Consider the following 23,365-nt stretch of genomic DNA (forward strand, 5'->3'; position numbering starts at 1 on the left):
ATTCCGCAGGGAAAATTCCGCACAGCAATCCGCAACGTGTGCACATACCCTTATAATGCCCATACAATAAATATATCATCCACATATCGATGATACACATGGATATATTTGATCTATGGGTTGCCATCACTGTAGATATAATCAATTTCAAAACCAGCCAAAAACAATTTTGCTGTACCCGTTACTTGCACATACCAATTATTGTCAAAGGTAAAGGTGTTATGAGTTAATACAAAATCTAGTCCTTCTGTCATTAATTTTATATTTAGTTCTGTATCCTGTGTTTATTCCAAAATATTCTTAATAGAATCTATCCCCGATGATTGTGGGATCCTCATATATAAACTTTCAACATCTATCGATGCAGTTTACAATCTTTTTGCCACTGCAAATCTGAAAGAATTTTTAAAAAATCATTAGTTTCTTTTATAAAGGTATATGCTGGTATTAATTTTTATAAAGGTTTTAATTTCCAATCTAGAGACTTGGAAAGCGGTTCAGTAATAGATCCAACCCCAGAGACGATTGGACGTCCAGGGGGGCAGTTTACATCTTTATGGACTTTTGGTATTTCATACCAATGGGGTTTCAAAGGGAACTCTGGAAATAATTTTTCTGCTATTTGTTTAGAAATTGCTCCCTCTTCTATGTAAGATCTTAAATGGCGTTTGTAATTATTGATCCGATCTGACGATAATTTTTTGTAAGACAAATGTCTCAAAGCCTCTTGTTTGTAGCAATCAGTTGTTAATAAGACAATATTACTGCCTTTGTCTGCTTTCCTAATAATCACACCTTTCCAACCTCTCAGATCAAAGCCTTTTGCTCAGCTGTAGTTAAATTCTTAGCAGGGCCGGACTGGGACAAAAAAGCAGCCCTGCCACACAAACCCCACCAGCCCACAAACTATAACACTCCTCACCCCGATCAGAATATTTTGATTTACTTTGTCATGCCCCACACTTTCCTAAAAGGAGTTATTTAAAGAGCCACATGTGAATGGTGCCACAGTGCGCATGAATGACCACAGCTGCATTTACATGGTGCTCTACTGTCATGGGAAGCCTAGGTAACAATAGGCTAAAACCCCGGGGACCCTGCAGTGTCCCTCAGACTAGGGGAAACCCTGTCTGTCCCTCAACCCAGGGTTTACACTGAAGGTGTGCCTGCCTGGGCCTCCACCCTGTCCTTGTCTCCTGTCCAGCCCTAAGCTGAACCCACCACCCTCCACCCAGTGAGGAGACCAAACACCAGACCCCACAAATAAGTATGGACAGGGATAAAGGAAACGCACCACACCGCGCACACACAGAAGAATACAATAATGTGCAAGGGCAACCAAAAAATACAACACAGGGAGGCAAAATGGCAACAACGGAATATACTACACCAGAAACAGTATGCTCCTTAGACCACCACTCCAGACCGGTATCGCTAGCACAAGGCAAGAGCTATAGTTGGCGATGCCCATAGTCACGCAGGACAATTTAAAGACAGAGGGCGTGGCTAAGCCCTCAGCCAGAATGACAACCTGGTTAACCCAATCCAAGCCGGATCAGAAGACCAACCAGCGCCGCTGAGAACAAAGTGTTAGGATGGGGTATTACCGCTGTCTGCCGGACACCCTGGTGCGAACAGTGTCCGACATGACAGTACCCCGCCTTCTACGCGGGACCCCAGGAACCTCACAATGTCGAGGACCCGGCTTGTCCGGATGGCGGCGATGAAACACTGTAACCAGTTGGTCCGCATGTATGTCCGAAGCCGGCACCCAAGTCTGTTATGAATGAGTCACCGTAGGAGGCAAAAACAGAAATACTAGCTAAGTCCAGAAAACCAGAGAAGTTGGCAGCTATCGGATTGCAGACCGCTGAACCTAACAACAACAACTAGCAGTAGCCGTGGGGGGTTCCTACGGTGCCCTAGACCCCTCGATCACAGCCGGAGAACTACATAGCCTAAAGACAGAAAGGGAAATCTAAACTGCCCCAGAGCAGACCCCAAAGCAATAGGCAGCCCCCAACATATAATGACGGTGAAGCAAGATGAAAAACACTCACACAGATAGAAAGATCGGCTGAGCAAATGATGGGGCCCAAGCTAACTAAATAGGACAGAATAGAAAAGCTGCTGTCTGCAATCCACCAAAACCCTCTCAAAAACAAGAGCCAACAGACTGATAGGGAAAAAAGCCCTGAAGACGCTAGGCTTCAAAAAGACTATATCAGTACTCAGGTATTTTCTGAAGACAGAGCAAAACGGAATGCAGCTCACCCAGCAGGGGAAGGCAGAAATCCAGAAAAACAAGGCAAAACAAAACCAAAACACAAATGAAAAAAACATAGCAGAAAACTTAGATTTTGAGGAGCAGGAATCAGACTGGTCACCTAGAATCCCTCAGAGAAATCACCCGCAAGGCAGAAGGGTGTCGGCTGCCTTATATCCAGTCAGCAATTCCAGTCACCCAGTCATCATCATTCTGCTCAGGTGCTTTGTAATCAGCCTCACTACCTTCCTTCACAAGAAGAGGCAGTTCATCAGACCTCAATGGTGAAGGGAAAAATGAACTCACAACACAAGTCCTCTCCTCAGGACCATAGCCACGCCAGTGGACCAGGTACTGTAGAGTGCGATGCACTACCCGAGAGTCAACCACCTTGGACACCTCAAACTCCAACGTGCCATCCACCAAGACGGGAGGTGGTGGCACGGGAGAAACATCACCTTCTTAAGTAACGCCTTGTGAAACAAATTATGTATCTTGTATACGGCAGGTAACTCCAAACGAAATGCCACAGGGTTGATAATTGCGGAGATCCTAAACGGACCAATGAACCTGGGACCCAACTTAAGCAATGGTATTTTGAGTTTGATGTTCCTTGTAGACAACCACACCCAATCAAACACACACAGGTCCGGACCTGGCACACGTCTACCGTCAGCCACACGTTTGTACCTAGAACCTGCATTCAGCAAGCGCTGCTTTACTCTCCTCCAAACGGATGACAATTGTGCTCCCAAATGGTCCTCCTCAGGAACACCCGCAGAGCACCCTTGGCGCAAGGTACAGAATTGGGTTGTTGACCATAAACACAAAAGAAGCGAGATTCCCCAGACGATTCCTGACAATGATTGTTTATCGCGAATTCAGCCAGAGGAAGAAACGCCGACCACTCTTCCTGATTGTCAGACACAAAACAGTGTAAGTATTGCTCCAGGTTTTGGTTCATACGCTCAGTCTGCCCATTCGACTGCGGATGGAAAGCCGATGAATGAGACAATTTAATCCCTTGGCATGAACAAAAAGCTCTCCAAAATTTTGCCACAAATTGTGTACCTCTATGAGATACAATGTCAGACGGGACACCATGAAGTCTGACCACCTCACAAAAAAATACCTGAGCAAGGGTCTTCGCATTGGGCAAAGATGGCAAAGCAACGAAATGCGACATTTTAGAGAACCGATCAACTATTACCAGAATGACCGTGCTCCCAGCCGAGGAGGGCAAATCCATAATGAAATCCATGGAAATCTAAGTCCATGGCTTACTGGGCACACAGAGAGGATGCAACGTGCCAGCAGGACGGGAGCGTGGTGTCTTGGCCCGTGCGCACGTGGTACAGGCTGACACATATGAGGCCACGTCCTGTCGGATTTTGGGCCACCAAAAACGACGTGATACAAGTTCCAGAGTGCCCTTAACCCCTGGGTGGCCCGCCAGGACAGTATCGTGATGTTCCCCAAACACCTTTAAACGTAGGTGTAGTGGCACGAACGATTTATTAGGAGACAGATCCGGCGGTACCTCCTCCTGAGCCTCAGCAATCTCTGCCTCAACTTCTGTCGTGAGAGCCGAGACCACAACTCCCTTTTGGAGGATAGGCACCGGATCCTCACGTGGCTCTCCACCCGGAAAACATCTGGACAAGGCGTCCGCCTTAGTATTCTTAGAACCTGGTCAGTATGTCACAAAAAAATTGAACCGGGTGAAGAATAACGCCCAGCGAGCAGGTCTGGGGGACAGGCATTTAGCAGACTCTAAATAAAGCAGATTTTTATGGTCTGTTATAACAGTAAATCTGATGGACAGCCCCCTCCAAGAAGTGTCGCCATTCCACAGATGCCAACTTGATGGCCAACAATTCCCTGTTACCAATATCGTAATTACGCTCGGCAGGCGACAGTTTCTTGGAGAAGTAGGCACACGGATGCAATTTGCCCAAGGATGGACCCTGAGACGGTACTGTCCCACTCCCCCACTCCAACCTCAGATGCATCCACCTCCACGGTAAATGGTAGGGAGACATCAGGCTGAACCAGGATGGGAGCTGAAGCAAAACTGTTTTTGAGGAATTCAAATGCGCGCACAGCAGCCTCAGACCAGACAGAAAAATTGGTACCTTTTTTAGTCATGTCAGTGAGCGGTTTAGCAATCATAGAAAAATTCTTAATAAATTTCCTATAATAGTTGGAAATGCCCAGGAATCGCTGAAGCACCTTGAGATTATCAGGCCGATCCCACTGCAGCACCGCTTGCACCTTAGCGGTGTCCATTTTAAACCCTGAGGTGGTAATTACGTAACCCAAAAATATAATTCTTGGACGACAAATACACATTTCTCAAGCTTGGCATAGAGCTTGTTCTCCCTGAGCAACTGCAATACCTGCCTAACACGCTCTATGTGTGCATCACGGTCACGTGAGTAAATAAGAATGTCATCAAGGTATATAATTACAAATTTCCCCAAGAGATGAGAAAAGACATCATTTATGAAATGTTGAAATACTGCTGGCGCGCTCGTCAACCCAAATGGCATCACCAAATTCTCAAAATGACCCTCAGGGGTATTAAATGCCGTCTTCCATTCATCTTCTTGACGGACTCTTATGAGATTGTACGCCCCCCTGAGGTCAAGCTTGGAAAACCATTTGGCACCAGACATCTGGTTGAACAAATCGGGTATCAGTGACATCGGGTATGGGTCACGAACCGTAATCTGTTTGAGTTCCCTGAAATCCAGACACAGTTGTAATCCGCTATCTTTCTTCTTGACAAAGAAGAACCCCGCCGCCAGTGGAGATGATGAAGGCCTGATGTGCCCTTTGCTTAGACTTTCTGCAATGTATTCTTTGAGAGATTGCCTCTCAGGACCTGAGATATTAACCATCCTGGCTTTCGGTAACTTGGCCCCCAGTTTTAACCTAATAGCACAGTCATAGGGTCGGTGCAGTGGCAGCTCTGAACAACCTCTTTCAGAAAATACATCAGCAAATTCCAGCAGTGGCTCCGGGATGCTGGGAGTCACAGCGGAGATACACGTGTCCAGACAACTCTCCTGGCAATATATGCTCCACTGGATTATGTCCTGGGTTTTCCAATCAATCACCGGATTGTGCATAGACAACCATGGAAACCCCAGAACTACCTGAGCAGGTAAATTACTGAGCACCTTACATGTTACCCGCTCAGAGTGTAGGAACCCAATGTGGAGTTTTACATCAGCCATAAACTCTTTACTCTCCCCTTGTGAGAGAGGGGAGGCATTGATGGTAACCACCCGGATAGGATTAGGCAGCTTTTCCACCTTAAATCCCGCTGTACGCGCAAACCTTTCATCAATGAGATTAGCGGCTGAACCACTATCTACAAATACAGTAATCGACAGCTCTTGGCCCCCGACTACTACCTTGGCAGGGAGCATACACTGGGAGACCAGCATGGAGGATATGCAATGGCTCAGATTAGACTCCTCCAAACCCTCTGAGCCTACCAGTTTTCCGCCGGCACGTCTTTCTTAGGTACCAGGTAGCAAGCATTAATAAAATGTCCTTTTTTGCCACAAAAAAACAGACCCCTTGCTTTCTGGGCAAGGGACATTTATGCTTGTTATTATGTGTATGTGATATACCAGCGATCTGCATAGGTTCCATGGATTCACCCGAGGCAACCTCACCAGAAACTGCCCCCCCCACAGGCAATGTTTCCTGCGACCTCTGATGAAAGCGGTGATCAATGTGTACTACAAGCACCATAGCAGCCTCCAGAGAGGTGGGAGTCTCATACGTTAGCAGAGCTTGTTTAACCCTTCCAGAAACCCCATGCAAAAATTGACTCCTTAGTGCAGGGTCATCCCATTGAGTGTCCACAGCCCAGCGACGAAATTCCGTACAATAATCCTCCACTAGTCGCTCACCCTGGAGTAGAGAGCGTATTTTAGACTCTGCTAACGCCAGTCTGTCAGGATCGTCATAGATTAAACCAAGAGCAGAAAAAAAAAGTCTGCGGACTCAAATGCAGGTGAATCAGAAGTTAATGAAAAGGCCCATGCTTGTGGATCACCACTCAGCAAGGAAATTACCAAGCCCACACGCTGAGCCTCATTTCCTGAGGAGAGTGGACGCTTACGAAAATACAATTTGCAGGATTCAAGAAATACAACGAACTTACAGCGATCACTAGAAAATCGTTCAGGGAGAGGTAACTTGGGTTCAGCTGCCCTGACTGCTGCCTCAGCTTGCACAGCAGGAACTGACAGGCCTTGTTGCTGGACCGCCCCCCTCAGTTCAGTGACCTGTATGGACAGAGCCTCCAGCTGCTTGGTTATGGAGACTATAGGATCCATGGTAAATAAAATTTGGGCCGACTATAATGTCATGGGAAGCCTAGGTAACTATAGGCTAAAACCTAAGGGCCCCTGCAGTGTCCCTCAGACTAGGGGAAACCCTGTCTGTCCCTCAACCCAGGGTTTACACTGAAGGTGTGCCTGTCTGTGCCTCCACCCTGTCCTTGTCTCCTGTCCAGCCCTAAGCTGAACCCACCACCCTCCACCCAGTGAGGAGACCAAACACCAGACCCCACAAATAAGTATGGACAGGGATAAAGGAAACTCACCACACTGCATACACACAGGAGAATGCAATAATGTGCAAGGGCAACCAAAAAATACAACACAGGGAGGCAAAATGGCAACAACAGAATATACTACACCAGAAACAGTATGCTCCTTAGACAACCACTCCAGACCGGTATCGCTAGCACAAGGCAAGAGCTATAGTCGGCGATGCCCATAGTCACGCAGGACAATTTAAAGACAGAGGGAGTGGCTAAGCCCTCAGCCAGAATGACAACCTGGTTAACCCAATCCAAGCCGGATCAGAAGACCAACCAGCGCCGCTGAGAACAAAGTGGCAGGATGGGGTATTAACGCTGTCTGCCGGACACCCTGGTGCGAACAGTGTCCAACATGACATCTACAGTGCTCTGATTTTCTGAATCATGGGGGTCATAGCTGTCCGATCTCCAGGAAATAGAAACTTATCCCCTATCCAGAGGAGAGGGGATTACTTGGGATCCATTTAAACCACTTTTCCAATATTTTATTTTTATTTGGCCATAGTCATATTGAAAATACTAAACCATAGAGTTGAGCGACTTTGCCTTTTTTTGGGTCGAGTCGGGTTTCATGAAACCCGACTTTCGCAGAAGTCGGGTCGAACGAAATCGGCTGATTTTTGTGAAAAGTCGAAGGCCGACTGAAACACGAAACCCAATGCAAGTCAATGGGGAAGCAAAGTCGGCAGGGAGTGGAGGCCAGGAAACACACCTACAGTGCCCTTTTGAATGCCAAAAACATCAAATCTTATTACTGAAGCTTTTCAACCTTAATTTACTTCATAATACTAGCTATGCACTGAAAAATGGGGGTTATTTGGCTAAATTTGTGGGGGGGGGTAGGGCTGGCTCCAGGTTTTCATGTGCCCTGGGCCAAAGAGCGCCCCTTTAATACATACCACAACTCATGATGCTCCGATACGGCAGAGAAATAGCTGTATAGTACAATGAAAAATACTTCACTTTTTACATCTCATGACTGATATCCATTTTAAATTCTCCAATAGCTCCAAAAACGGACAGTACCTTACTCCATACAGTATTATGGCCACCGCATAGTGCGCTATACAGAGTAATGAGGCCCATATATTTCACCATACAGAATCATTGGTCCCATATAATGTTTGAAACAGTATATGATGAGCTCCACATAATGCTACAGTATATGTTGGTCCCCATGGATGAAGCTGCACTGTCTTATGGGCCCAAATAATGCTCTATATATAATGGGCCCCATTTCTAATGCTCTAGTGTATAATGGGCCCTGTAAATGCTGCTCCAGTGTCTGATATCCACCTTTGAAATGCTCCAGTGTATGGTGGGCCCCATATATAATTCTCCAGAGTATAGTGCTCCCCAAAAATTGCTGTCCCAACATTGAAAACAATTAAATAAGTCTCCTCAAATATGTCTCCTCGCTAGGGAATCCCTGTACTAGTCTAGGCGTACAGACATGATGTCATTGCGCTCTCTGATCAGAATATCACTGTCAGGAAACGCGGAAGACGTCATGGCGGTGGAGCAGGGAGAGGTAAGTATTTCAACTTTGCAAGTGCTGTGATCCAGAGCAAGCAGGGGAGGCCCACTCGTCGGCAACGGCACTGGCACAGGGCCCCTCATAGTATGGCGGTGTGTCTGACGGCGGGTGGGTCGAACCTACACTTTCAGCTGCACCTTCCTTTTTGTCACCGTGTAAGGTGTTACAGTATATGGGAAGGGTAACCTGAGTTTCATCTGGGTCACATTCAGGCTGTGTAGAGTGCGAGGGGAATGTAGTGGTCTGGGTCAATGTACCAGCAGAATCATCTAGCAGTGGCTGGGCCTCAGTGCACTTGTGGCGCCCCCAGGAGTACGGTCGCCACAGTGGCATTACCTTCCTCCTAGGGAGTGTGATGTTATGCTTGGGAGCAACGAAGGATATCTCCAGCAGTTAAACCAACACACAACACATTTCCCACTCCAGGCCAGCAGGGAGACCTCTGAACCTGACTGCTGAGGAGCTGCTTTCTGTGGTCGGGAGGAGATAAGTTAGGGCAGCTGGAGGATGAGCAGAGTTAAGGCTCACTCCTAGCTTGAGCGCATGGTCCAGATTCCGGTCTCCGAGTTTGCAGGGACACTGACGTTCCTGCAGCAGAAACCGTAGGAAGTAGCAGCTGTAAATGCTCTGTACCCAACTAAGGTTCGGAGGCCCCAGCAGCGACGTGTGGGAGCCAGAAGGAAAAGGCTACGGCTGCCTGCCATACGAGAAAGTTCCAAGAGAGAGTCAACAGGGGGAACTTCATTGAACTCAGCACTGCGAGTACCTCAGATAAGCGATAGAACGGAGGCCACACTACCTATCTGCAGAGAGCAGAGAGAGAATTCCAAATTGTCCCCAGGCTGACCATCTCCTTCTCCATCTGTACTCTGGGTCCTGGACGGCACTTACCAAGTACAGGTAAAGGAACTGCACGACTGTGTCTGTCCTCTTCCTCCTGCGCCTGGCACACGGCTCTGCTACATCCTGCACTGCACACCATCTAACAACTCTTTCATGTGCTTCTACATCTTTGCTGCACCACAGCTTCTGTCCCAGAGAAGCGCCACTGCAGCGCTGGTCAATCTACTCAGAAACCACAGGTGGCGTCACGTATCATTCACCTATAAACGTAATTCAACCCTTTGCATGGACGCCCAGGGCCATGGAACGGGTCACCACCACTGTGACACATCCCAGGGAGACACCGTCCCGGTACCGATTAACCCCACTGCCCTGCCTGGCCACCCACACTCCTTGTCAGATTCATCTTGGACTGGGGAATTCACGATTTGACTTGATAACCCATGCATGGTATATTAGAAAGAGCTACATGGACTAATGTGAAGTGTGGCCTGCTGCATCATTCACTTTGGGTGGGGGTGCAGGAGACAAGGAAAGGGGTTCTTCGTGACCAGGAGCCAGCACTTGACGACTCAGTCCTTGCATTTTTTGAAACTTCAGAAGAGGAGGGCATATTTGCTGGAGTCTGTTTCGACAATGTAAGCCCAAACCAGTTCCTCATGCTCCGGCTTTAAAAACGGTTAACCTACTCCCAGAAAAGGGAGCCTTCCAGGCGTTCCATAGACAGACCATGACGCAGGCTCAACACCTCCTTCCTTAGCTGCTATTGTGCTTTTGCCACTACCAGCAGATGCACCACCACCATCAGCACCAGCTGGCCCCCCAACGCCCACGTCCGCGGCCTCTTCCACCAAACTTCCAAATTTAGCACAAAATAGACACAAAATAACATCACATATATGGTACTGTATCAGAAGCGTACAGCTCTATTCAGTCAAAGGATAATTATCAATCTCCATATATATTCCATCAGTCACACAGAGACACTCCCAGGCTCAGTATGGATTAGACAAGAATATAAAAAGTAGACAAAGTGTACAGTATCATCAGATAGCAGGTATATATAGCATAGTTTAAACATTAACAATGTACATCTATATATCATGAGTAGTGTTAAGCCACCCCGCTAGTGGTTTGGTTCGTCGCACAGGAGGCAAGTTCGTCGAATGTTTGTCGAACCACACTGAAAACAATGGCAGGCAAACACAAACACATACTAACACATAGCAAACAATTACAAAACACCTTAAAAGGTGTCCCAAAGCCGACAAAATGCTCAGAAGCCAAAAATAACATATGGAAAAGGGCAACTACATTTACAAAAGAGGTGGAGGAGTAAAAGGAGGAGGTGGAGGAGACACAGATCAAGGCTTGTCATGCCCTTATGAAGTCAAGAAAGTCTGGACTAAAAATGTAAAAACAAAACCCAAAAATCCAAAATCTGAAAACGAACAAGATCATATACCATCGTACTTCCTTCCCACTAATAAATTATGGCAACTGGCGATCGGGCGGCGTTATTCCCATGAACCTCCAAACAGCGTCCATGAAGCTAAAGTGTTTGCTTTCCGGGGGCAGTATGATTGCTGAACCTTAAAGGAATGTCCAAAAGGGCACCACCATAAGTGGAGCCTGCGGCTTAATTGGACTCCACCTGGGAAACCACAACCATGCCACCTCAAAAAAAGATGCACACATTGAAAGCTTTGTCGATTGTGTGTGTGTGGTGTGGTATGTCCGTTTGTAGTTGTGATAGCGATTTGTCAGCTTTATTCCATTAACGAACGAGACTTCGGCATGCCCCTGCGGTACGCGTAAAGCTTACTAGAGGGATACGCGAGGCTCTGGCACGCGCGATCGAGCAATCACACGGCTATCATGGCCTTCCATGTCCGGGGCTACATGCGCGCTACACTGAAAGGACCATCTTTTGTCGCTTACAGGTGCAGATAACCTGCTGAACACCGTTAGTGATGGGGATCCGGGATTCCAATAATTCGCTGTGAACGATGATTTCCCAGTAAGTGCAGGTCAACAGCAATTCCTGATTTCGGCCTAACCGCCATTCCAGAAAAAATGCAAAACATTACGTGTCCAAACCACAGGTGCTGTAGCTTGCTTAACAGCTCTGCAGCCGTTCTCCCGCACTGCGAGTGCTGGGTGCGGGAGCACTTTCTGGCAAAGCCAAGCAAGGTATGTGTCTGGGTTTTGAAAGGGCTATGGCTGCCACAAAATTCCGGCCGTTATCACTAACAGTTTGTCACTGAAAGTAGTCGGCCAGTACCTCTGCGGTGTGTCTGTTGCCCAAACACATCATCTGCAACACAGCCTGCTGACGCTTTCCACTAGCTGATCGATAGGGGGACACCTCGTTTGCAACACTGTCAACTGCGGATGCAGTGCTCATGCGACTGCGCTCTGTGGACCAGCTTTCGCTTCTGGAGGAGGAGGAGGAGGAGGGTCGAACGCCTACAGCCAACTGTTTCCTATACCATGGGCTAGGCAGCACTGTGCCACCACCGCTGTCCCCTGTGGACCCTGCATCCACCACATTAACCCAGTGCGCAGTGATGGACACGTAACGGCCCTGGCCATGCCTACTGGACCATGCATCAGTTGTGAGGTGCACCTTTCCACTCATTGACCGCTTGAGTGTATGGACAATGCGGTCTTTCACATGAAGGTGGAGGGCTGGGATGGCTTTGCGAGAAAAGAAGTGCCGACTGGGTAGTTCATAGCGTGGAACTGCGTAGGCCATTAGTTCGCGGAAAGCTGCGCTTTCAACCAACCGATAGGGCATCATCTCTAACGAGATTAGTTTGGCAATGTGGGTGTTCAAAGCCAGTGTACGCGGGTGAGAGGATGAGTACTTTTTTGTCCTACTCATAGTCTCTGGTAGGGTGAGCTGGATTTTGGAGCTGGATATGGTGGAAGTAGCGGTGGACATGGCGGACTGAGAGAGGGTTGATGATGGTGATGGAGTTGGTGTTCTTTCTGATGGCCTAGATTCAGTCTTTCGTTGCAATAACAGTGTGATTCCCTGAATGATTTGCCCTTGCGACGACAACTCAACATTTGCTGCTGGTGGTGTGCTAACCGGTGGACTTACAGTGGGGGAAACAATGTTGTGTTGCTGACTACCTTCTTTGGGAGCAGTAGCACATGTGGTACGTGAGTTTTGGTAGTCCATCCACGCTAGCAAGTGCATGGTAGTTAAATGTCTTAGCATGCAACTGGTATTCAATTTCTCAGATTTTTCCCTCGGCTAAAGGTCTTTGCACACTTCTTACAGATTACCTTTGCCTGATCATTAGGATTTTGTTCAAAAAAGTGCCACACTGCACTCTTCCTACTAGGGAAGACAGTTTGAGGCCTTGCACGCTGTGCTCTTTTGACCGTCTGGCCAAGCTGTCCTGCAATTTTTTGGGTTTTTGTAACCTGTTTTTGGACTGCTTCGGGCCTTCCAGATAACAACTGTTGCGATGTCGATGCCTGCTGCTGATGCTCCTCCTCCTCTTCTGAGCTATGGGCAGCGGCACACTCTACCCCCAATGGATGCCAATCTGGGTCAACAACTGGGTCATCCATCACCTCCTCTTCAATGTCATGTGCACCTTCCTCTGTGTCACCGTGTATGGTGGTATAGTATGCGGGAGGGGGCAACTGAGTTTCATCAGGGTCAGATTCTGGCTCAGTACACTGCGAGGACAATGTAGTGCTCTGAGTGAATGTACCAGCAGATAAATCTAGCAGTCGCTGTGCATCAGTGCACTCCATGTCAGATTCATCTTGGCCTGGGTAATTCACGATTTGACTTGATAACCCAGGCATGGTTTGTGAAAACAGCTCCATGGAGTAATCTGTAGTGTGGCCTACCGCATCCTTCAATTTTGGTAGGGGTGAAGGTCACAAGGAAAGGTGTGGTTCATGACCATGAGCCTCCAATGGTGACTCAGTGCTTTTATTTTTTAAAACTTCAGAAGAGGAGGCGATAGAGCTGGAGGCTGAGTCAGCAATGTAAGCCAAAACTTGTTCTTGAAGCTCCGGCTTTAGAAGCGGTTTACCTACTCCCAGAAAAACGAGCCTTCGAGGCCTTGTGGAGCCAGACGATGACGCAGCCTCGACACCTCCAGTATTAGGTGCTATTTTGCTTTTGCCACTACCAGAAGATTCACCAACAACAACACCATCATTACCAGCTGCCAACCCTCGCCCACTTCCACGGACTCTTCCACCACACTTCCTCATTTTTTGGAAAAATTTACCCAGATTTACACCAACTCTCTGGTACTGTAAAACAAGGTACAAGATGTATATAGTACTGTGGAGAATTGGAATGTCTCTACACTTCAGGAGACTGTGGGATTCAGTCAGGCCCTGTTTATTTAACACCGCAATATGACAGGCAGATTCTCTATGCTGTTAGAAGGGTGTATAGAGGACTGTGGAGAATTGGAATGTCTCTACACTTCAGGACACTGTAGGATTCAGTCAGGCCCTGTTTATTTAACACCGCAATATGACAGGCAGATTCTCTATGCTGTTAGAAGGGTGTATAGAGGACTGTGTAGAATTGGAATGTCTCTACACTTCAGGACACTGTGGGATTCAGTCAGGCCCTGTTTATTTAACACCGCAATATGACAGGCAGATTCTCTATGCTGTTACAAGGGTGTATAGAGGACTGTGGAGAATTGGAATGTCTCTACACTTCAGGACACTGTGGGATTCAGTCAGGCCCTGTTTATTTAACACCGCAATATGACAGGCAGATTATCTATGCTGTTAGAAGGGTGTATAGAGGACTGTGTAGAATTGGAATGTCTCTACACTTCAGGAGACTGTGGAATTCAGTCAGGCCCTGTTTATTTAACACCGCAATATGACAGGCAGATTCTCTATGCTGTTAGAAGGGTGTATAGAGGACTGTGGAGAATTGGAATGTCTCTACAGTTCAGGACACTGTCGGATTCTGTCAGGCCCTGTTTGTTTAAGACCGCAACGTGACCGGCAGAAATTGCCTAGTGTATGACAAACTACAAGGTGTATATAGACTTGGGCAGAACTGGAATCTCCCTACAGTGTAGGTCTGTAAGAACAGAACAACTCCTCGACTTATCCTTACAGAGTCACACACAGATAGCTTCACTGTGGCCGTGATAACAGCCATTACACGGCACTGAGAGAGGAGCGTGCACGTACACCGCTGTCCAGTGTATGTAAAATTGTCAAGCTCCGTGTTTTAGTATACGGACTGACATACGCTGTCTCTCTATAGTTTTGAATGTAATCAAACAGCAAATATACTAAACTGAAAACCAGACAAAACTATAAGGTGGAGGTCTGTAAGAACGAAACAACTCCTTGACTTATCCTTACAGAGTCACACACAGATAGCTTCACTGTGGCCGTGATAACAGCCATTACACGGTACTGAGAGAGGAGCGTGCACGTACACCACTGTCCAGTGTATGTAAAATTGTCAAACTCCGTGTTTTAGTATACGGACTGACACACGCTGTCTCTCTATAGTTCTGAATGTAATCAAACAGCAAATATACTAAACTGTTTGTAAACTAGACAAAACTATAAGGTGTAGGTCTGTAAGAGCGGACAAACTCCTCAACTTATCCTTACAGAGTCACACACAGATAGCTTCACTGTGGCAGTGATAACAGCCGTTACACGGTACTGAGAGAGGAGCGTGCACGTACACCGCTGTCCAGTGTGTGTAAAATTGTCAAGCTCCGTGTTTTAGTATACAGACTAACACACGCTGTCTCTCTATAGTTTTGAATGTAATCAAACAGCAAATATACTAAACTGTTTGAAAACCAGACAAAACTATAAGGTGGAGGTCTGTAAGAATGAAACAACTCCTTGACTTATCCTTACAGTCACACACAGATAGCTTCACTCTGGCCGTGATAACAGCCGTTACACGGTACTGAGAGAGGAGTGTGCACGTACACCGCTGTCCAGTGTATGTAAAATTGTCAAGCTCCGTGTTTTAGTATACGGACTAACACCCGCTGTCTCTCTATAGGTTTGAATGTAATCAAACAGCAAATATACTAAACTGTTTGAAAACCAGACAAAACTATAAGGTGGAGGTCTGTAAGAACGGAACAACTCCTCGACTTATCCTTACAGAGTCACACACAGATAGCTTCACTGTGGCTGTGATAACAGCCGTTACACGGTACTGAGAGAGGAGCGTGCACGTACACCGCTGTTCAGTGTATGTAAAATTGTCAAGCTCCGTGTTTTAGTATACGGACTGACACACGTTGTCTCTCTATAGTTTTGAATGTAATCAAACAGCAAATATACTAAACTGTTTGAAAACCAGACAAAACTATATGGTGGAGGTCTGTAAGAATGGAACAACTCCTCGACTTATCCTTACAGAGTCACACACACACTGTGGCCGTGATAACAGCCGATACATGGTACTGAGAGAGGAGCGTACACCGCTGTACGGTGTGTGAAAAATGAACGCTCAGTAACTCACAAGGACAAAACAATAAAATCTGGATTGCTTTGAAAAAAGCAGTTTGCTCAGCAGTGGGCACACAGCAATGCAGCTACCAGGTAGCCTTAAAAGGCAGCTTAATAACCAACAGAGCTGATGCACCAAAATATAGCCTCCCCTTGCACTGCACAGTGACTGGTGTGTTGTACAGGCAAAATCGCTAGCAGCAGAATCAGTTTTTGGTATCTTCTTCCCTGCCTAACACTCTCCCTACAGAATCAGCAACAGCTCTCCCTATTCTGAGATCAGCATGAGTAACATGGCGGTCGGCGTCCCCGCCCTTTTTTACCCCCTGTAACGCCCCACAAAGCAAGCCAATCACTTGCATGCCCTTCTCCAAGATGGTGGTGACCGCTGCCTATGTCATCACATTGCCCACAGTGTCCATTCTTCCCGATTGGCTGCAAAAAGGGCGCTCAAGCATCTTTTGAAACGCGACTTTGGCACTAAAGTTGCTGACCTCGTGGCCGACCTCACGCTAAGGTCGGGTTTCGTTTCATGAAACCCGACTTTGGCAAAAGTCGGCGACTTTTCAATTTTTTCGACCCATTTCGCTCAACTCTATTGAATATATTATGTGAAATATTTTTATGTGCAATACAATCATTCTAATTTGTTATAACTAACCACAGTTAGCTACTATGCCCAGGTCCTGGGTACTATGCCCGGTTGCAGGTACTATGCTGACCTGTGTATCTATTCCTCTCCTGTGTGATACTGTCTGCTGAGCTGTGTATCTAATCCTATCCTGTGTGATACTGTCACGTCCGCAATGTCTGTTTTGCCTCATGAACCCCTGGAGCGGTGTGCACGCGCACCTTGTGTCTGCTATCCTGCTTGTTCCCTAGAGCAGTGTGCACACTCACCTCATGTCTGCTGAGCTGCTAGATGCCTACATTTCCTAAGATCCTGCACTGTCTGGTTCGGTGATCATCTCGTCATGTCTGAAACCCTGATCATGTGACTACGCTCTGTGATCCTGGAGCATCTGAACTGGAAGTTAAACCCTGGTTCTGACCCAGAAGAGGAGGTGCTATGCCCTATATTAGACCGCCCCTTCCTATGCTCAGGGCCTGATTATTGTGTTGCTTCCCTGCACGGCTCTTGGTCTTTGGGGTTGCTCCCTCTATTCTGTGCCCTTACACTTTGCTCTGTAGTGCTTCTCTGCACACGCTCCGTGCTCGTATTCCGCCTCTTGTCTTGTGCCATGTCTTGTGTTGTCTTTCGTGCCATGTTTGTCTTTGCCTTGCTTTGCCTTGTAGTCCTTCCGCTGTTCTCTGCTTTAGTCTGTTTTGCTATGTCTCGCCTTAGCTATTATTTGACTTGTAGTCCTTCCTCTGTTCTCTCTGTTTCGCCATGTCTGGTCTTTGCTATTCTGAGCCTTGTAGTACTTCTCATGTTCTTGTCTCAGCCTGGTTTTCCACACTCTGTCCTCTGGTGCTCTCTTGCACATTTCCAAGTCTAGTCCCAAGGTTCTCCCTTGGCCCGGCTCTGGGTTTCGACCTACACTCCGCTGCTAGACTCTGTCCTCGTTCTGACCTGGCTCTGTTTCTGCCTATGTTCCGCTCCGTGTTCCGTACCTTGTTTCTTGCCTAGTCTTGCCTTGTTCCTTGCCTTGTCCTTGCCTTGAACCCCGGCGTGGGTTCCCCTTGGCTGTCTCCTGTGCCGTGGTAAGTGCCTCGTGTTTGTGTACAGCCGTGTGCCCTGGCCAGTTTGGCGTGCCTCCTGCGTGGCTCCTAGCACGCAGCCCTTCCTTGAACCCTGGCGTGACTCCTAGCATGCACCCTGCCTTGAACCCTGGCGTGGCTCCTAGCATGCACCCTGCCTTGAACCCTGGAGTGGCTCCTAGCACGCACCCTGCCCTGAACCTGGCGTGGCTCCTAGCACGAAGGTTCCTTTGCCCCCTCCTGTGCCTTAGTCGTGCCTCGTGCTGGCGTTACAGCCATGTGCATTGGCCAGTGAGGTGTGCGTCCCTGCGTGGCTCCTAGCACGCAGCCCTGCCTTGAACCCTGGCGTGGCTCCTAGCACGCACCCTGCCTTGAACCCTGGTGTGGCTCCTAGCATGCACCCTGCCCTGAACCTGTATCTAATCCTATCCTGTGTTACTGACTGCTGAGCTGTGTATCTAATCCTATCCTGTGTGATACTGGGCTGTGTATTTAATCCTATCCTGTGTGATAGTCTGCTGAGCCATGTATCTAATGCTATCCTGTGTGATACAGTCTGCTGAGCCATGTATCTAATCCTATTCTGTGTGATACTGTGCTCCTCCTGCAGTCTGTGTCAGAGGGTGGTCTGTGTCGGCATGGTAATAAATTGTGTTATTTCCAGCTTTACAGAAGGACGATAACACCATAGAAATGATAAGAATAATAGACCTCAGTTACCACAACTGTCTACAAGGAAAACTGTTGCTCATAGCAACCAATCACAGCTCCACTTCTTTTAAACAGCTCTGGTGAAATGAATGATGTTTAGTGATTGGTTGCTATGTGGAGTGGGCATGGCTGATACACACACACACACATACTCTCATTTTTATATACATAGATTGTTTTCATTTGCCAATATTAACATTAATTTTGATGCGTTAAATGTACAGTTGAAAGTAACTGAGCTATTGCCTGCGCTTGTAAGTGCAGTTGTAGAGAAGTACAGAGACTTCATGAACCATTTAGACATGTGACCGCTGCACCCAGTTATTAACTGCAGCAATCTTGTGGTTAAGCTTCACTTGGAGGTAATGAGACAGGTAGGAATTCTGAAAGCGTCAAAACCAAAGTGAGTGAGCATGACTTCTCATTTTTTGAACATTCTGCTTTTTAACAAGCTTATATAAATAGTTCTTGACTAGGCCTCTCGCAATGTGCTGGACCTCCGGGTGTCATGGCGCCCAGGACTATTTTGTACATGCTTGAGGAAAGTCATGTTGCACGTTGTGATGTCATGACACTGTTGACCTCCTGCACACTTCCATGACATCTGGAGTTCTGGTAGAAGACCAAAGAACTGAAGATTCCCATGCAACTGGTGGGGGATCAGAAGATGTGGCAAAGACCAGACGTGTGGTGGTTAGTAGCAAAGAGGCCAGAGAGGTGAGCAGAGGGTGAGTATACCAATTTTTTTTGTTTTTCATATATTGGGTTTATTATGCTGTTGTGGATTTTCAGTTCAACATTCTGTGTAGAAAATCTACAGCATTTACAGATTGTGTGAACTAAGTCTTAAAGAAATTCTTTCCTAAGCACGTGATTCTGATCAGAATTCTAGGACTAATTTAATCTAGGTAGCACGGCTTTCTGCAAATTAGATTTATTGAATTAATATTAAGGTTGACAGTGGGTTATTAACACATTGAAATAGAATTTCCGTAGGCACGTATGTCATTGTCTTCTTTTTCATTTTTTTTTTTTTTAATTTCCTCCGTACATTTACATTTTCTTATGAAGTAGCCTTTTGGTAGGGTAGACAGTCAGTATGCATGTTATGGCTAGGGATACATTACAGTAACATAACTATATGCCTTCTGGAGCCGGAGAGTCCTGCAGGAATTCTCCCATCAGGCTAGCTAAACATAACATTATTAATACCACTCAGACGGTTATTTAGCATAACTCAATACATAAACCCTAGAGCAAATAGCAGAATTCTGGTGCTCTCTCCTGATATCACTCCTCCACACAAATATTCTGTGTTCTTGAGGTGCTTTTTAATAAGTGTGCAAAATCATGCTCAGAGGATATCAGTCTCAGGCTGAAGGCATTAAATGTTTTGTGTGAATTCATACTGGTATAATATGTGGCTGTGTATTCCATGCCAATACATTTGGTGACATGATAAAATGTGTGAACAAATAATTAGTTTATTGAACTTACTATCCTGAAAGAAATGACTCATATAGAAAACATATAGAAAAATATTATAAAAAAACATAATAGTTTATATATATAAAAATGAGTGTATCAGCCACGCCCACTCCACATAGCAACTAATCACTAATCATCTTTCATTTCACCAGAGCCGTTTAAAAGAAGCTGAGCTGTGATTGGTTGCTATGAGCAACAGTTTTCTTTGTAGACAGTTGTGGTAACTGAGGCCTATTATTCTTATCATTTCTATGGTGTTATCGTCCTTCTGTAAAGCTGGAAATAACACAATTTATTACCGTGCTGACACAGACCACCCTCTGACACAGATTGCAGAGGTAGCCCAGTATCACACAGGATAGGATTAGATACACAGCTCAGCAGACTATATCACACAGGATAGGATGAGCTACACAGCCCAGTATCACACAGGATAGGATTAGATACACGGCTCAGCAGACTATATCACACAGGATAGGAATAGATACATAGCTCAGCAACAGGATGTGTCAAAGTAGAGGACATTTTCTTTCCAAGAATTCCACTCATTCCATCTGATTTGCCATTTGATTTTAAACGCCTCCATTTTCCACTTCAACTGGCATTTGAAATGTCCATTAACAAGGCTCAGGGACAGTGCTTGAAAGTAGTAGGGATCAATTTGCAATCTCCATTTTTTTCTCATGGTCAACTTTACATGGCCTGTTCAAGAGTTGGAACTGCCAAAAATCTGTTCATCTTTGCGCCAAAAGGAAAAACCAAAAATGTTGTTTATCAAAAGGCTCTCGAATGAGTTGAAAATAAAATACTATCAAAACTGATGCTAGATATTATTCTTTTAAAAAATAAAAACACTTTTTGAAATTGTTTGACATATCATGGGGACATGTCTAAAGTTTTAGCCTGTGGGATCTGGTTACTGAAATCTTCACCGACTGGTAAAATGGAAACTGAGTATTGCTCTTATTTAAGAATGGACATGGGGTCCATAGACTGTTTTTTAACCTTACTTTCAGTGTCAAAAGGAAAGCACATTTTCAAGCTCTTCTGCCCCTCTCTTTTAGTGATCAGTCGACGTTTCAGTATCTGACCCATTCGAAAAGTTTTCTAAAGATTTAGCTACATTTTATGTGTCAGAATCCGCCAGCATTCCCTCTAAATTTCTAGGTACATTACTGTGAAAAAAACACTAATTTTATCCAAATTTTCAAAATGTATTATTTACCATTCTAAACCATCAGCTAATCAACAAACTTTTCCTGCATGAGCAGTTCCGGCCCCATCACAGTCATGTCAAGTATTGGCATGGCTGTGATTGGTCTGAGCACTGTATAAAGAAGATACATATATTAAAAAATAAATTGTGGAGTATCCTCTATTTTTGATAACAAGTGCATGTAAAGCCGACCACTACAGGCTGCAGCTCTCATTTCTCAGCTTTTTCTTGGCTGCTTATCAAGAAAAGAGGGATCTCCAAACCGTTTAAATGGGACCATGCTTGGGACTACAGAACAGGAGAAGGACTTGGGTATTCTGCTTACAAGTAAGCTGAGCAGTAGTACTCAATGTCAAGAGGCAAATGCAAACAATATTTTAGAGTGTACAGTGGATACAAAAAGTATTCATACCCCTTTAAATTTTTCACTCTTTCTTTCATTGCAGCCATTTGGTAAATTCAAAAAGTTCATTTTTTTCTCATTAATGTACACTCTGCACCCCATCTTGACTGAAAAACCAGAAATGTAGAAATTTTTGCAAATTTATTAAAAAAGAAAAACTGAAATAGCATACTGTCATAAGTATTCAGACCCTTTGCTCAACTTTGACTAGAAGCACCCTCCATGAGTCTTCTTGGGAACGATGCTTAAGTGCCGTGTATGGGAGCACACCGACGGATACCCATTACAGCGTAAGTGCTGTACTTAAGGCTATGTGCACACGGAAATTTCTGCAACATTTCCTAAACTCTCGCTGCAGGTAAAACGTATGCGAATTCGCATGCATTTTCCCGCAAAAAAACAAGTGTTTTGCAAGCGTTATTCGAAGCATCACTTGGAAATGTGATTGACAGGTTGGTCACTCTTGTCAAGCATAGTGGTTGACAAGTGTGACTAACTTTTACTATTGATGCTGCCTATGTAGCATCAATAGTAAAAGATAGGTTGATAGATAGATGTTAAAAATAATTAAAAAAAATGAAAAATATTGTTATTCTCACCTTCCGACGGCCCCCGAGAGCGCGACATCATCAGCGGTCATTCATACAAAGCATTACTGGGACCGGAAGATGCCGGGAGCGTGGAGAGAGGCGAGAAAGACTTCGGAGGCCGCCGGAGGGTGATTGTATCTATATTTTTTATTTTTATTCTATTTTTTACAGGATTATGGTACCCAGGGCCTGGAGGAGAGTCTCCTCTCCTCCAGACCCTGGGTACCATCCGCGCATTGAGCGCTCACTTTACGCATGATGGGCGTAGCCACATGCGTAAAGTGAGCATTTCAATGCAATCCTATGAGTGCGGAATCGCCGTGATTCCGCAAAAAGAATGAGCATGCTGCATGATTTTCCCCTATGCAATTCCGCAGCGGAAAAATCTGCAGCATTAGCACAGCATTGCGGAATCCCATAGGATTGCATAGGATGCATTTTCTTTGCGTTTTTGCGATGATTCCGCAGCAGAAAAACGCCTCGAAAATGCAAAAAAATGCAACGTGTGCACACAGCCTAAACATTGCAACCTGGCTCTGTCTCCATAATACCGCACTGAAGCACCAAGAGCACGCCGACAGCTACCCCTTACAGACACCCTTGATAAACGCCATGATGCCAAAATGTTGTATGGATTGATGTCTGTATATCCTATTATGTCGGCTCTGAATTAAATTGGAAATTATTTTGAAATAGAACTTCTTTGTGACTTACTGAGTGCCGAAGGTCATCGTTCTATATTATATTGCTCCACTTTCCCTTGAGCACCATCCTTGCATTTAGAGTGCACCACTTTTGATCTACTTGACTTGCCTCATCAAAGCGGCACCAGACCCTGCTGAAGCTAATTTGTCTAGAATATAAAGTGCATACGGCAGCAGAGTTACTTAAAGAAATAACAGACCAGACAGTTCTATGGTTTATGCCGCTGAACCTCCAACCAGGCATGGTCATGTGTGATAATAGGCATATCTTGGCTGCTGTGAAGCTTTGCAAGTTCACACATGTACCATGCTTGGCACATGTGCTCAACTTGGTAATTCAGCTGATTCTGAAAGCACACCCAGATTTGCCAGAGCTTCTGGTCAAGGCATGCAGTGTCAGCACCCATTTCCACAAGTCGGCTACAGCAGCCACTGCTATATCAGTTTTGTGGTAATGTATACAATTGCCAGCTCACAGATAGGTGTGCGACTTGCCCTCTAGTTGGAACTACACCGTGCATGCTGGCAAAGCTTTGTAAGTAGCAGAGGCCAGTTGTGGAAAACCAGCTCCAACACGCCCGTTGGTATTCTGGTCAGCCTGCACAATAACAACTGAAGAATGGGCATGGATGTATGATATTTATGTGGTTCTACAAGGCTTTGAAGACTCCACAAAGATAGTGAGCAGTGAAAATGTCATAATCACCACAACATTATGTGTGGATATTTCTCCGCACCGTTTGGAATGTATGGCTTCCTGTCTTTGGACCGCGGGCAC

This window comes from Dendrobates tinctorius, unplaced genomic scaffold (assembly GCF_039654945.1).
Source record: "Dendrobates tinctorius isolate UK_male_01 unplaced genomic scaffold, ASM3965494v1 ptg000103l, whole genome shotgun sequence".
Lineage (NCBI taxonomy): Eukaryota > Metazoa > Chordata > Amphibia > Anura > Dendrobatidae > Dendrobates > Dendrobates tinctorius.